The following is a 16685-nucleotide window of genomic DNA, read 5'->3' as shown; positions in this document are numbered from 1 at the left end:
TGTACTGCCATGTTGAGTCTAGAAAATGAAAAACAACTAGACACGGAGATTGCACATAGTAGTACGGGTCCATGCTGTCTCCAAAGATAACCCAGATGTCAGATGGGAGTCCTCTCCTTTTTGAATATCTGGTTCAAATCACTGCCTATCATTTCTGCACATCCCAAGGGTGCTAGCATTCTCTAGATCGTTCTTTTTCTTCTGGCTCAGCCTATGTTTCTCGCTGCAATGCATCACCCCAAACCCAAAGGGCACCTCCCTCTTTGATTCAACTACAAAAATTTCCCATGCAAAATTCTTGTGGTGGTGGTGTCCAACTGTTTGCAACCCCATGAACTGTATGTAGCATACCAAATTCCTCTATCTATGGGATTTCCCAGGCAAGAACACTGGAGTGGGTTGCTATTTTCTTCTGCAGTGGATCTTCCCCACCCAGGGATCGAACCTGAGTCTCCTGCACTACAGGCTATTCTTTTACCAACTGAGCTACCAGAGAAGCCCAAAATACTTGTGAGCAGAGCAGAATTTGCTAGAGATTTGCTTAGTTGGGGGCATAGAGAATAAAGGAGAACTTACAAAATAGAATGGAACTGAATCAATTGGATAAGACTAAATTAACAAATAACCCCAAATCCTAGTGGCTTCCAGTAATAAAATTTTACTGTCTAGTCACCCTACAAGTTCACCACTGGCTCTGGCTTTGTTCCCATTTTCTTCTTGTGGACAGAGGCTAACAGAGTACTTGCAATCTGGAACATAGCCAGTCATCACGGAAGAGGGAATCACTCACTGACTCTTAAAGCTTTAGCTTGGAAAGTGACGCACATCAGTTTCGCTCACGATTTATTGACCAGTGTAAGTCCCATGGCCAAGTCCGAGTTCTGAGAGCCTGGAGCTATATAATCCTCCCACAGGAAGTGGCACTGAAAATAGATGAACAGCAATACGATCTACCACATCAGCATTTTTAAATGCACTCCTTGATATCATCACTTTAAAGTGCTTTTGAAAAACCCCAAAGAGTTCAGTAGCTCTCACATCTCTTCTGATCCTCTTCCCAACTCTCCAGAGCCAAGCAACTCTTCTCTTGGTCTCATGTAACCTCCTTAAATTTTAGTTCTTCACAACACCAACCACCTGTCAAAGTATTTCTTTCAAACAAAGGAACGCTGGTGTCAATTGTTAAAATAATAATTTTTTTCTGCTTGTGTATTTAGTCAGTTAGTCATGTCCAAATCTTTGCAGTTCTATGAACCGTAGCCTGCCAGGCTCCTCTGTCCATAGGATTTTCCAGGCAAGAATATTAGAATGGGTTGCCATTTCCTTCTTCAGGGAATCGTCCCAACCCAGGGGTTGAACCTGTATTTCTTATGTCTCCTGAATTGGCAGGTGGGTTCTTTAACACTAGGGCTTCTTTACCTGGGAAGCCTTCTTATTAAAAAAAAAACAAACAAACCCTAAAATAGGAGTGGAGAGAAGCAGAACCCTGCCTCCTAAAAATGGCAGGTTTACATCATAGTTTACAGTAGTTCCAAATACCAGGAAAACCACAAGCAGATTTAGAAGAAGTTGTCATCTTTGAAGAGCAGAGGAGAGCCAGGTGAGAGTTTTCTAGAATCTGGGAATTGGGTTGAGACCCACTCAGGGCCCCCTGCTCTCCAGTTGTAGCTCTAGCGCAGAAGGACTTCCAACAGCAATACTAGTAAACAGAGAACAAGGCCAATGCCAATCTGTGGCAAAAATCTGCCCAAGACAGATCTTATCTTTATTCGATTTTTGAGGCTGATTAAAGAAAGGACCATGTTTTCAAGGGTTTATTGGCTCTGCAAAATTTCTTTTGGGAAGTGTCTGTTCAAATGATATGCCCAATAAGAAACAGTCAAACAATTCTATTTTTTTTTTTAATCATGAGATTTGAACAGACACTTTACAAAACTGGATGCTCGAGTTTCTCATAGGCAAATGAAAAGATACCAATACTCATCTAAGAAAATAAAATTAAAGTTTTTAAAATTCTTTTTAAAGCAAAAAATTTCAAATTAAATTATTAAAAATGCTATAATCAAAGTGTTGGTAAGGATGAAGTTCAACTGGAAATCTCAAATACTAGGAAATTAAACTGGTACAAACACATTATATAACTATTTGGTTGTATTCATTAAACCTAAAAACAAAGACCTACCCTGTAAATCACCAGTCTCACATAAAGTTTTATCCCCAAGAGAAGTAAGTACATTTATCCAGCAATAAAATATGAATGACATTATTTATAGGAGATTTATTCATAATTCTCAAAAGCTGGGAGCAAATAATTATCAGCAGAAGAACAGATACATAAATTGTGGTATAGTCAAAAAATGAACAACTATATATCAATAAAAAAATCACCCACTGATGCCCACATAATATGGCTGAATCTAAAAAGTAGTACCTTGAGCAACAACAAAAAAAAACCAACTGCAAAAAATTGCATACTGAACTTATATGAAGTTCAAGAGTAGGACAATCTAATTGATGGTCACAGAAGTAAAAAATGTGCTGATATCAGGAGTAGGGAACAGAAAAGAATCTTCATATGTCCTAGAAATACTTACTTTAATCTGCATGTTTATTACACAGATATATATAAAATATTATCAAGCTCTACTTAGATAATTGCTGTGTAGTTTACTGCATGTGTATTATCCATCAATTAAAAAAATAGGTTCAGCCTTGTATTTCATCAAAGAACAGAAACTTTGGCACCTCCTTTGAGCTGGAAATAAATTTTCCCATTTCAAAAATGATCTTGAAGTTGGAGTAAAAAATTTTTTTTAATGTGGTGCATTTTGAAAGATTGGTAGGAATTGATCAAGTGAAGAAGGAAATCAAGTTTCAAAGACAGAGAAGCAATGGACTTCCCTGGTAGTTCAGTGGTTAAGAATCCACCTGCCAATTCCGAGGACATGGGTTCGATCCCTGATCCGGGAAGATCCCACATGCCACAGGGCAGTTAAGCCCACAAGCCACAACTGCTGAAGCCTGTGTACCCTAGAGCCCACAATGAGAACTCCCAAGGCGGAGCCCCCTCGCTTACTGCAACTAGAGAAAACCTGCGCGCAGCAACAAAGACCCAGAGCAATCAAAAATAAATAAGTAAATAAAAATAAGTCAAAGAAAGAGAAGCAAGAGAGAATAAGAACCATGAGAAGAATGACAAGGAGTGTGGACCCAGCATCCAGCACACGTGAAAAAACCTAGATGATTAACATCTTCAGAAACGTGCTGTTGGGTGTCCAGAACATGGGAATCATTAAGAAAATAAGAAGTAGTCTAACAGACCTAGTTCAATGATTCATTTACATGAATTAGTATTTTGCTCAGGAAAATAAACAAAGAAACGGGTGCTCTGTTATTGCTAAAGATTAGATCCAGCAGTTTCCAAAGGGAGCCAGAGAAGCCTGGCTCGAATTTTAGCATCTCCATCCTAGTCCCAGATGCACAGGCAGAGGATTAATAAGAACACACGTCAGATTGTTTTCTCCATAACCACCAGCAGCATTCTGGTAGGAATGAAGTCTTGGGTTCCCTTATTATCATTCTTCTTGCCCTCATCAATTGTCCCTGGGCAGAATGCCTGTGGGACATAGACTAGTGATTTAAAATGTCCTATTCATTACCAAGAATGTCAGCCTTTCAATCCAGACCAAGAAACCCTGCACTATGCTGGGGACGGAGGGAGCACTAATAGTAGGCTACTGTTTCAGTTGATTACGGCAGCACCTTGGCCTCCGAAGCAGTGAGTGACGAAGGCAGGCTTGGGAATGCTTATCTGGTGGGAACAGACAAGATGCTATCCGATCTCGCTTTGAAGCATCTCTGTGTAACCTCTCGCTTCTTTCAAAGGCCAGAGAAAGTAGGTCAGAGGGGGAGGCCTGGGTGAGTTGGAAGCTCTCCTGTAGGGTTAATTAGCCCAGCGACACCGCCCTTTTCCCCTCTGGTTTTCCCCTTTCCCATCACTGGTTATAACGTGGGGCCCACTTTGCGGTTTCAGCTTAAATTAGGAAGGATTCATCACAGCAACTGCCTGCTTGATTTGAAGATAGTGTGGGTCTTTATCTCCCAACTGCACAAACCTGATAAGAAGGCAGAGGTGATGTGAGAATTTGTAACCAATTGTAGGAATTTTTAAACTAAACAGATGAAGAAGAGAGAGAGCGAAGGGGAAAGAATACTCGCTGATTACAGCTATTGTGTGTGTCTCTTCTTTCATGTCTTTGGATTTTTGCCATGAAGAGAGAAAAACACCATAATGCCTTTTGGGTTTAACTTCGGGAGACATAGTATCAGGACTGGCACTAATATTTCCTGAAGATGGGACTTTGGAAGAGTCCCTTAAGCCGCATGGGCCAGGCATATTCCAATTGAGCTATAACACGAAGCCCCAACACATCCCGCTCATCTTTGAATTCTATGATTCGATGACTTCTAGAATTGGATGAGCTTGTTTTGGGGTTTTGTTTGTTTGTTTTTCATAATAAAATGTACTAGGGTCAAATCCAGGAGCTGAAACAGAGTAGCAAGCACACACAGCTGTCTCTAGCACCGCCACCCTTGCCCTGCGGGACGTGGCCGGCCGCTCACCTCAGCTCTCGTTTCTTGTTTGTATGACCTGGGCTTTCTCCTCAAGCCCCTTAAGTCTGCATCCTTATTTGGGAAAAATGGATAATACCTGCCCCACAGACTTACTGTGCTTTCTATAAATCCAGGAAAGGTACCTGATTAGATTAGTAGCATTTTTTTTACAGTCTCATGAATTTTAATACCTATGGATTCCCTGGTGGTTCAGATGGTAAAGAATCCACCTGCCATGCGGGAGACCTGGGTTCAATCCCTGGGTTGGGAAGATCCCCTGGAGAAAGGAATGGCTACCCACTCCAATATTCTGGCCTGGATAATTCCATGGACAGAGGAGCCTGGGTGGGCTACAGTCCACGGGGTCGCAAAGAGTCAGATGTGACTAAGCTTCTAACACACACACACCACACACACACATGCAGATTTGTGTAACCATTGCCGTCGCCATCGAGATGCACAGCAGTTCCCTGAGCCCAATAAATTCCCTGTGCTTTCCTTGTGTGCTCACAACCCTTTTCTCCCACACTGATTAGACCAGTAGCTTTTGTTATGACTATTCACCAAGGTCTGGGTCATGAATCTGGGGCCAGACCAACAACTGTGTCATGAGAGTAATTTTGTTTCTACCAGAGCTGTGACCCACTTTGTTCCACAAATCCTTTCTTTCACTTCTGCATTTGTTTGGTTGAGGGGTTTTGCTGTTAAAAAAAAAAAAAAATAGCCAAGCCAATGATTGGGTCAGACATCAGACTCCAGCGGTGCCCTTTGGACTCCTCTGAGGTCATCAACGTGTTTCCTTCTCTCTTCCTGGCAGGACTATGGACCTAAAAACCAGCAGAGACTCTGCACTCAGGCAGCCCCTTCGATCTAGGTCTCCTTGGGTTTCGGGACCCCAGAATGGCAGACTGTTCACCACACTCCAGTTGTGATGCCTCAAAACCGTAAACCCCTCCTTATTTCAGCTCTTGAAATTTCTAAGAATGCTGCTGGGTCCTTCAGAGTCATCTCATATAGACAAGATCTGCCTCTCTATCTCCCAGTATCCCAGTCCTCCTTGCTCTTGCCTCTGGTTGGTTTTTCCTGAGACAGGGACGGCCCTCCCCCCAGCTGTATTCCCTCCTGGTTACCCACTCAGCTCTGCCGCTACTGCAGGCAGAACCTCATGTCTAGACCTCCCCAAGTATCCCCCAGACTTCTTTCCCCGTGGTGCCTCCCTTAGAGGTAACAGGAGTTTATCCAACCCCATCTAACCCCTAAAAAAATTTTAATAGTAATAGTTGATGCTGGAGATACTAACTTTTAAAAAGTCATAAAACGTGATCCAAACCCATGTCCATTGAGTCAGTGATGCCATCCAACCATCTCATCCTCTGTCATCCCCTTCTCCTGCCTTCAATCTTTCCCAGCATCGGGGTCTTTTCCAATGAGTCAGTTCGTCACATCAGGTGGTCAAAGTATTGGAGTTTCAGCTTCAGCATCAGTCCTTCCAATGAATATTCAGGACTCATTTCCTTCAGGATTGACAGGTTTGATCTCCTTGCAGTCCAAGGGACTCCCAAGTCTCCTCCAGCATCACAGTTCAAAAGCATCAATTCTTTAGTGCTCAGCTTTCTTTATGGTTCAACTCTCACATCCACACATGACTGCTGGAAAAACCATTGCTTTGACTAGACAGACCTTTAAAGAATTAATAAATACTTACAAAGTGTCTTTATGTCCCATCACTTCATGGCAAATATATGGGGAAACAATGGAAACAGTGTCAGACTTTATTTTGGGGGGCTCCAAAATCATTGCAGATGGTAACTGCAGCCATGAAATTAAAAGACGCTTACTCCTTGGAAGGAAAGTTATGACCAACATAGACAGCATATTAAAAAGCAGAGACATTACTTTGCCAACAAAGGTCCGCCTAGTTAAGGCTATAATTTTTCCAGTAGTCATGTATGGATATAAGAGTTGGACTATAAAGAAAGCTGAGCACCGAAGAACTGAGGCTTTTGAACTGTGGTGTTGGAGAACATTCTTGAGAGTCCCTTGGAGTGCAAGGAGATCCAACCAGTCCATCCTAAAGGAGATCAGTCCTGGGTGTTCATTGGAAGGACTGATGTTGAAGCTAAAACTCCAATACTTTGGCCACCTGATGTGAAGAGCTGACTCATTTGAAAAGACCTTGATGCTGGGAAAGATTGAGGGCAGGAGGAGAAGGGGATGACAGAAGATGAGATGGTTGGATGGCATCACCGACTTAATGGACACGAGTATGGGTAAACTCCAGGAGCTGGTAATGGGCAGGGAGTCCTGGCATGCTATGGTCCATGGGGTCTCAAAGAGTAGGACACGACTGAGCAACTGAACTGAACTGAATTGAACTCAGGAGGAGTGAGCAGTTAGAGGGGCATTACTCCAGACATACTCATACAGTGAGTGAGATGAATTATTTATATCCAAATACTTACAGCATTATAAAAAGGACATGAACAAGCAATGAAAGGAGGATAATGGGAGACCCTGACAATGAACATATGACTTGGTGCTGAACATCCCAGCAGGCTAGTGGAAACTGGAAATCATATGCCTCATACAGCTCGGGGTGTCAAATCAAAACCGCCAGTTTGCAAGGAACATCCACTTTTATCCCTGTTTGGTCTGACATCAGACAATACCTCACTCAGCTACACAATGAAGAGATTAACAGAAATAATAGTTTTACATTATAGAAATGACAAATCCAAGGGAGTATTGCTGATAGCTTCTGGGAAAGTAAATCTCTATGAGAAACTGAAGAAATTTAAAAACTGCCAAGGATATGGATCAGCAGACTCTTCCACACATTGTTGGTGGAAATGTAAAGATGGTTGTTTATATTCAAAATATAAAGACTCTCTGTGACCCCAAGGAGTCTCCAGGCCAGAATCCTGGAGTGGGCAGCCGTCCCCTTCTCCAGGGGATCTTCCCAACCCAGGGATGGTTCAGCTAGGCTGGAAGATGATTTGAAGTTTCCTATAAAACTAAATATGCAGTTACCAATGATCCCTCAGTTGTCCCTGGATATTCATTCCAGAGAACGAAAACTTGTATTCACACAAAAGCCCTATCCGTGAATACTTACAACAACTCTGTTTGTAATAGGCTAAAACTAAAAACAACACACGATGTGGATGTCCTTCAACGGAGACTGGTTAAATACACTGGGGTTTGTCCATATCTTGGAAAACCACTCAGAAATAAAATGGAACAACTACCGCTACAAGGAACAACCTGATGACTCTCCAGCAAATTGTACTGAGTGAAAAATTCCAATCCCAAAAAGTTACAAAATGTGTGATTTCATTCACATAGCATTCTTGAAATGACAAAATTATGGGAATGGACAACTGGTTACTAGATGCCAGAAGTGAAGGAGAGGCTGGATTGGGAGGATGGGAGGGGCCTGGAGAGGGCCACCTAAGACCCCTGGTGGTGGTGCAGTGTCCTGCGTCCTGACTGTGACAACCTCAGCATCCAGGCTGTGACGCTTCACCATGGTTCTGTGAAATGCTATCACCAAGAAAAACTGGGTACAGGATGCACGGGCTTTCAGGATCTCTTTGTGTTATTTCTTACAACCGCATGGAAATCTACAATTGTCTTAAAATCAAAGTTTCATGCATCCAACCTGGACTGGCGATCTGTTTCACACTTGATAATATACATGTTTCAAAGCTATTCTCTCAGATCATCCCACCCTCATCTTCTCCTATAGAGTCCACAAGTCTGTTCTATACATCTGTGTCTCTTTTTCTGTCTTGCATGTAGGGTTATCGTTACCATCTTTCAGGACTGGTGCACGGGGATGACCCAGAGGGATGGGATGGGGAGGGAGGTGAGCAGGGGGTTCAGGATGGGGAATGCATGTAAATCCACGACTGATTCATGTCAGTGTATGGCAAAAACCACTACAATATTGTAAAGTAATTAGCCTCCAACTAATAAAAATAAAGGAAAAAATAAAAAATAAAATGCTGGGACAATAAGAAAATAATAAATTAAAAAACTAACAAATAAAATGTGGTAATAGGTAAAAAAAAAAAATCAAAGTTTCATTTTCAAAACAGTGAGTCATTGAAACAACACAGCCATTTTAAAATAACACTTTTGACAATTTCTTATAAACTTAAGCACAGACTTACCATAAGATGCACCAATCCTACATCTAGGAAATTGCCCAAGAGAAATGAAAATAAACACCTCTCACAAAGCCTGCATGCAAATATTTGTAACAACTTCCACGTGGTCTTCAAAAACTGAGAACAACTTGAATGTCATCAGCAGTGGTCCATCCACGAAATGGAACAGAAAGAAACTGTTAATAAGGGCAACAACACCAAAAAGTCTCAAACACAGTATACTACGTGAAATGTAGCAGATTCAAGCTACTGCCCACTAGATAATTTCACTTATGTGATATTTTGGAAAAAGCAAAACTATCAGCATAGAAAAACAGATCAATGGTTGGTAGGGGCCGCAGGTGGTAGGAAGGTATTGACTACAAAGAAGGCTTGTGGGAGCATTTTGGAGTGATGAAAATGGCCTCTAGCTTGGCCATGGTGGTGGTTACAACATTGGATGCATTTTCTTTCAAAATTCATAGACCTGTACACTTAATAGGGCAGAAATTTACTGAATATAAATTATGCCTCAGTGGGAGTTTGAGGTTAGCAGACGCACAACGGTATATACAGAATGGAGAAATAGCAAGGTCCTACTCTTATAGCACCAGAAACTATATTCAGTATCCTAAGATAAACCATAATGGAAAATGATGCTAATTATTTTTAATGTAAATGTATACAAACGTCTATACGTTCGTGTGAATACCTGAATCACTTTGCTGTACAGCAGTAATTAACACATTACAGATCCATCGCTTGGTGGTTTCGTCTCTGTTATGTCCAACTCTTGAAACCCTATGGACCATAGCCTGCCAGGCTCCTCCGTCCATGGGATTCTCCAGGCAAGAATACTGGAGTAGGTTGCCATTTCCTTCTCCAGGGGAACTTCCTGACCCAGGGATCGAACCAAGGTATCCTGCATTGCAGGCAGATTTTTTTACCTGACTGAACCACCAAAAAAATTAGAGCGTCAAGAAACTTAAAGAGATGAGTTATCAAACTTTCAGAATTTACAAAGCTGGAGTTCTGAGACATGAGAGCAATAGTGATATGCATGCCACTGCTCATAAAGGAGGAACTAAGGCAAACCCATCAAAAGGCATGTAACTCTTGGTCTGTCCATGTCCACACTCAACCCTGGGCTGTCCTGTGACTGACCATGTCTCAGAGATGTAAGAGATGCACACAAGGCCTCACCAATAATAATGTGTGACAAAACCAGAACTCACACTCAGTTTTCCCTAGGCTGGAAAAATTGCTCTATCTACAGCATGGTCCAAACAGTCAATTCTAAAGGAGATCGGTCCTGGGTGTTCATTGGAAGGACTGACGTTGAAGCTGAGACTCTAATACTTTGGCCACCTGATGCAAAGAGCTGACTCGTTGGAGAAGACCCTGATGCTGGGAAAGATTGAGGGCAGGAGGAGAAGGGGATGACAGAGGATGAGATGGTTGGATGGCATCACTGACTCAATGGACATGGGTTTGGGTGGACTCCGGGAGTTGGTGATGGACAGGGAGGCCTCGTGTGCTGCGGTTCATGGGGTCGCAGAGAGTTGGGCACGAGTGAGTAACTGAACTGAACTGAATTGAGCTGAACTGAACTGAACAGCGTGGTCTCTGGCCCTCAGCACTCACCTCTGCCTCTTTCTGGACTGACCCTGCCATGACGCTCCTTGTAACTCCTTCAGATTTTCAGGAAAATGCCATCCCTTTGGGGGAAACCCACTCTTCTCCACTTCCCCCCCACTCAGAGTCCATGGCTCCTTGCTCTGTGCCCTACCCCAAGACTGTTACCTTCCCAGGGGCCAAGACCAAGACTTCCTGATCTCATAGGCTTTACTCCTAACCCAGTGCCTGGAATATAATAAAGTTTCAATGTCCATTTTTCATACCCTCTGTAAATGAGGTAAGAAAGGAAAGAGGAAGGAGGAAAAGAAGAACGTAGGGAGGAAGGAAGAATCGCTCTGCACTCCTAAGAGAAGAGCCAGCAAAACTAACAGCGATGAAGTTAATAGCTTGGAAAATTAGGTTTAAGAGATCACAACAGAATGACACCACCCTAGGTAACTATAGATTTTCAAAGTACATTGAAAATCAAGAAGTGATCAACAGACAGTCAGAAATAGTTTCAAGAGTTATTATTTATTCATTCAGTATTTACTGAGAGCCTCCTTTGCACCAGGGAAAACTATGTACAATATTCCATTTAATCAACTGTCAAAGCCAAATTTGTAATTATATTTATATATTAATGATATATTTTATATAAATTATATATTTATAATTTAAATGAAATGTATATGTTTTATATTTATATATAATTAAATATGTTAATTATATTTATTATATTGATTAGGAAACTGAGGCTCAGAGAAGTTAATTATATTACTCAATGTCACACAGCTAGCCAGCCCAGAACCAGGATTTGAATTCAGGCCTCTCTGATTTGACCAGTGTGCTTATTCCATTGCATTGCTCCATTCCCCCCTTCTCCCCTTTTACTTCTGGTATCTTCCCCTTTGCTTAAATCCTCTGCTTATTCAAAAATTAACCTCAGTACAATGTATTTAAGTACAGAACATGACAGAATCCTCATTCTTAAAAGGCAAAAAGCACAGCAACTTAATGGAAACAAGACAACCCAAACACTGGCTTCACTTAAAGTTTATAAATTCCATTTCATTAACTTGTATTTTCACAAATGATTGCCCTGTCAAAGTTATTATATTTCTACAAAAGTTAGAAAAATAAAAAGGAAGTTTTAGAACAAAATAGCTTACAACCCAGAGTCCTCTCCTCTGGGTGTTGCAGGAAAAGCTAAGAGATTTTCAAGAGACTCACAGGATGTTTAACTCCATCCCTCGGGGACCCTTGCCCACCAGCCCAGGCTCTCAAGCACCCTGGTGACTGACACCCATGACCCTGAAATCTCGTTTCTTTCTCTCTTTCAAAACCCTTTTTCATTTCCAACACCCAAATAGTTTCCTATCAAGGCCTTGTTTGTAAAATCAGAACTAGAAGTAAAGGCAGAGAACTCCCACATTTATTTGGGTCACAGTTCCAGAAAAGATGCTATTAGCCGAAACGGCCAAGGTCAGTGTTGTTTCTCTCACAGAAGTCAGTTCAGATGTATATTAAATACAGGACCTTGGGTACCTCAAATAACTTCTTTGTACCTTTGATCACAACATGAGAGGTAACACCCGATCCCCCACACATGCATGTGAGTGCAGCACCCCAAAGGCTCTTCTGACTCATGGTCCTTCATCTTCTGAAGCTGTATGGCTGGTGAGACAAAAGAACTGGGTTCCAGAGGCTTCCCTGGAAGACTTAACCACAGAGGTCCAGTGGTTAAGACTCCATCTTCCAATGCACGGGGTACAGGTCCGATCCCTGCTCGGGGAGCTAATAGGGGCCAAAAAACCAAAACATATCAAAAAAAAGAAAAAACCCCAAAGCAATATTGTAACAAATTCAAAAAAGATTTTTTAAATGGTCCACATCAAAAAAAAAATTTTTTAACTGTTTAAACTATATGTAATGTGACATATTCACAAGTATTGGGGTGTGTACCTCTTTGGGGGACCATTTTCTTGTCTCCTGTGAGACCTGTGTGATCCACGTTTTGGAAGAGAATGATGGCTGCAGGCAACTACAACCATTCTGGTGCCATTAGTGGACCATGTTTCTTAAATTTGAGGAAAATGTGAAACCCATTTAGAGGAAAGAACACTGTCAGAGCTCAAGGACATGTCCACTGATTTCCAGCTTGAATGACAGACTGTGCCCTGAAAGCTTGCTGTCAGTTTAATGATCATTGGCTCTGATGTGCTCAATGACACAAATGTAAATGTAGACACCATGAGCCTGCCATAGGACTATTTTAAGGCAACCTTTTCAATCAATCAAGATTATTTTTTATGTTCATTTTTAGATGATCTTCAAATGAAAAGAGGAATTTGCTAAATTCTCATAGAATTCACATAGAAACAAGACTTTGGGCCCCTTGGGCATCCATAGATCCAGTAGGAGAAATGTTTGACTAGCACTTGCCTGTTTTGTTCATTGCCATGCCCCGTGCCTCGTGTATGGAAGATACTCAAGACAGTGCATCACGTAGCATGTGTGTGCTCAGTCATGTCCAACTCTTTGCGACCCTGTGGACTGTAGACCACCAAGCCCCTCTGTCCACAGGATATTCCAGGCAAAAATACTGGCATGGGTTGCCATTTCTCCTCCAGTGGACCTTCTGGACCTAGGGATTGAACTCGTGTCTCCTATGTCTCCTGCACTGCAGGCAGATTCTTTAGTACTTGAGCCATTGCACTGTATGGGGAAGTAGCAGGACAGGTGTTGGGGGTGGATTTGGCGGAGGCCTGGTGTATTATGGACTATCTTATTTAGTGTGTACACTGTATACCACCCCTAAGATCCATCTGAGGGTCCTAACTCTGTATTCCTCACTTGGTGATTAGCATTTACGGTTTTATAACACTTTTCATCAACATTAACAGGGAAGAGAGTTTGTGCCAAATCCCCATGAAGGATAACCTGTGTGACTCAGAAGTGATGCGGGTGAATAATGTGGCCCCAGGGCCCCCCTGACTCCAGAATCACTGCTCTTGCTTCTCCCTACCCTCCCTATCTCAGAAGGAGCTGGAAGGGACCACATGTAAGATATGAAAGACAAGATATCCAGTGTTCAAAATATCAGAAACAAAATCAAATCACCTCTTAGGACTGAACGTAGAGTAGATAACTCAGGGCCCATTTGGTTGTGGTTTCTCATTGTCGAGGAAAGAAGGGAGGATTCTGGTAAGTCTTTTTATAGGGAGCAAATCTCTCAACCCTAAAAGAAAAGTTACCTTGGGACATTATAATAGTGAAGGTCTCCTTGGAACTGATGAAGCAAAAGCAGGCCAGGCAGTGATCCAGACATAATTCCTCAGATTTCTAAGGAGGAAAGACATTTCATCCTTGAAATGTAAATACAGTACTTTTTGCTTTATTCTTTTTAAGCACAACTTGGCTCTGAAAGTTGATCTATTGAAAGGAAAACTTGCCTTTGCCAAAATGTCAGAATCTTGCAGCCGAGAATGCATTTAGCAAATAACTATTATTTCCTATTTACATAAACTTTCCTTTTTCCAAGTTCCAAAAACTTTGAAAACCTTCAGGAATTAAGCTGGGTCAATCTATTTCAAAAGGGCTGTCAATACGAATAAAATGCAGTAATTCCCAAGTGACACAATTTCATGAAATCCCTTTTTAAAAGGTTTGTGTTCTACTTTCATTCAAATTGAAAAATCTCAAGGAGAAATCCTTTGCAATTTGGTTGTTACAGAGAAAAAGAATGGCACTGTGTTTCCAAACTCTAAATGTTTAAAGAATTCCCATTGCTTTTTAGCTGGGAGTCACGAATCCTCTCCCCTGACCCAAGTTCTGCCACCCTGAGTTGATCACATCTCTTCTAGGGCCTACAGCTTCCCCAGCTGTTAACAGGAGGAAACTAACCTAACCAAACACTTTCTTCTAACACAATTCTATGAGTTGTCAGCAGCCAGTCTAGAGAACCCAAGCACATTCGATAACTTTGGAGGTATATTCAGTCTCAGAAATAAACAATGTCCTTCCACTTCCAAAATATACACTTTCTTTTGAAAATAAATCTCTCCTAAGAAAGTATGGAAGACATTCTTTTTTATAGACTCTTCTAAAGTTATGGCACTAAGTGTTTCCCCCTGTGCCCAGCATGGACTTGGCCTCTTAATCAAGTTGTGATTAACTGGCTCAGAGTTTAGCCTGAGTGTACGTTTTAAAGAAATGAAGAGTTGAACCATGTGGCTAATGGCACAGAATTCCAGCCTCCAGAGAATCTCCAGTCTGAAGGCTATTGAGAGTGAATGTCCGTAAGGTCATAAGCTTTCAAAGACAAACATACAGAGGCTGTGACAAATGAAGATTGCCAGCACAGATACTCAGGCCTTCTCAGCAAGTCCGTGACTTCCATCTCCAAAATCTCTCTGGAGTCTGTCGCCTGAGAAGTTCTTGGTTGTTACTCTGGTTCCAAACCTCCTTTCTCTCCATGTAAATCAGTGTTCTTACTTCCAGTTTCCCCCTTTCTAGATCATCCTCCATGAAGCCAGAGGAATATCAGAAGTCTGATTACATCACAACTCAGTTTAAGAACTTTCCAAGACCACCCGACAAGACTGAAGTCAAAACTTTCAAAGACCTCTATAAAGTGGTCTCATCTGTGTCATAGTCTAGAGTCACCAGACTTAGTAAATAAAAATAAAGAATTTCCAGTGAAATTTGAATCTTGGAAAAAACAACAAATAATGTTTTCCATGTAAGCATGCCTCATGCAATATTTGGGACATGCACCTGCTAAAAAATTATTCACTGTCTACCTAAAATTCACATCTAACTGGGCTTCTTATAGTTGAGTTGGCAATTCTATTCTACCTACACTAATTTATTATTTTCCAAACCATGAATTTACTGCCCTTGTGCAATTATTCATGTCATTTTCACTACCTAAAAGTGTTACTTTCTACTTCTTCACCAGAGAACTCCTATTCATCCCTTAAAACACTATACGTGTTCTGTGAGGCTTCTCTCACTGCTAAGAGCATAATTAATCAGCCCCCCTCTACCTTATTTTGTCTGTCTCCCCTTCTGTATTCATCACAGGACCTTATAATTACTTACGAGTCATTTTTCTCCACTACTAGGAGATCCTTAAATTGAAGGGACATATTTTTGCCCACCTCTGAATCCCAAGCCCTAGGGACCAGCACAAAAGAGACGTGGTCAGCAAAATATACTAAGTGAACAAGAGTAAACAACGATGTAGATCATGACTATGGCGTAAAATGCACTATCCCACCTCCCATCACAGTGTAATTCTGGAAAGAAAAAAACACAACCATCTTGATTTATTTAAATCCTACTGTGACTTTGCTAGTGGCACAGTGGTTAATAGCCTGTGTTGCAATATAGGGCACACATTTGATCCCTGGTCAGGCAATTAAGATCCCACATGCCACGGAGCAACCAAGAGCCGGCAAGCCACATCTAGAGAGTCCATGTGTCGCAAGGAAAGATTCCACGTGAGGTAACGAGTGTCCCACACGCCCCAACTGAGACCCGATGCAGCCAAATAAATAAGTAAATATTTTTTAGCCATAGAGTTACACGTATTCCCCATAAATCCTCCTTATCAAGAAACAATAACGAAGGAGGCCCTGGAAAGAGTCAAACATCTCCCCAGAAGTGATCATGCCTTTCATGCTCCGTCCAGCAGAGGCTCCATCACATTGAAAGTTTCCATTAGCAGACAGGACCACAGTGGTCCCTGGTTCTCTGCAGATACTAATGACATCAGCCGCTGTCCTGGATGTGAACACAGGATTATATTTGTCCTAAGTGACTTGTCTTAAAAATCTCTCCATCCATGGGATTTTCCAGGCAAGAATACTGGAGTGGGTTGTCATTTCCTTCTCCAGGGGATCTCCAGGGATCGAACCCAAGTCTCCCGCATTCAGACAGACTGTTTACTGTCTGAACTACTAGGGAAGCCCTAGAGATCTGTCTTGATCGCCTGAGGCCGTCATTACGTGCCAGCCTCTCCATGTTGGCAATTTCTCCTCCTTCATTCGGTTTGGGGCTGTTCAAGGTGGCAGATCCATACCTAAAATCACACAATTGGCTCCCAATGAGGAGACTTACTTGATTCATTCACAGTTGTCCTCTTGAACAGCTTTGCATCCTGCTTGATCCCCTCTTCCTGACCTCCTCATCTCCAGACTCATCCCTCCTCTCAGTGGGGAGTCACACTCATCTCTAAGATTGTTCTGCTCAGATAACATGCCTGCCTTGAGCTCCTTAAGGTGGTAAACTATCTTA

This window comes from Muntiacus reevesi, chromosome 3 (genome assembly GCF_963930625.1).
Source record: "Muntiacus reevesi chromosome 3, mMunRee1.1, whole genome shotgun sequence".
Lineage (NCBI taxonomy): Eukaryota > Metazoa > Chordata > Mammalia > Artiodactyla > Cervidae > Muntiacus > Muntiacus reevesi.
Note: the sequence above shows the minus strand (reverse complement) of the source record.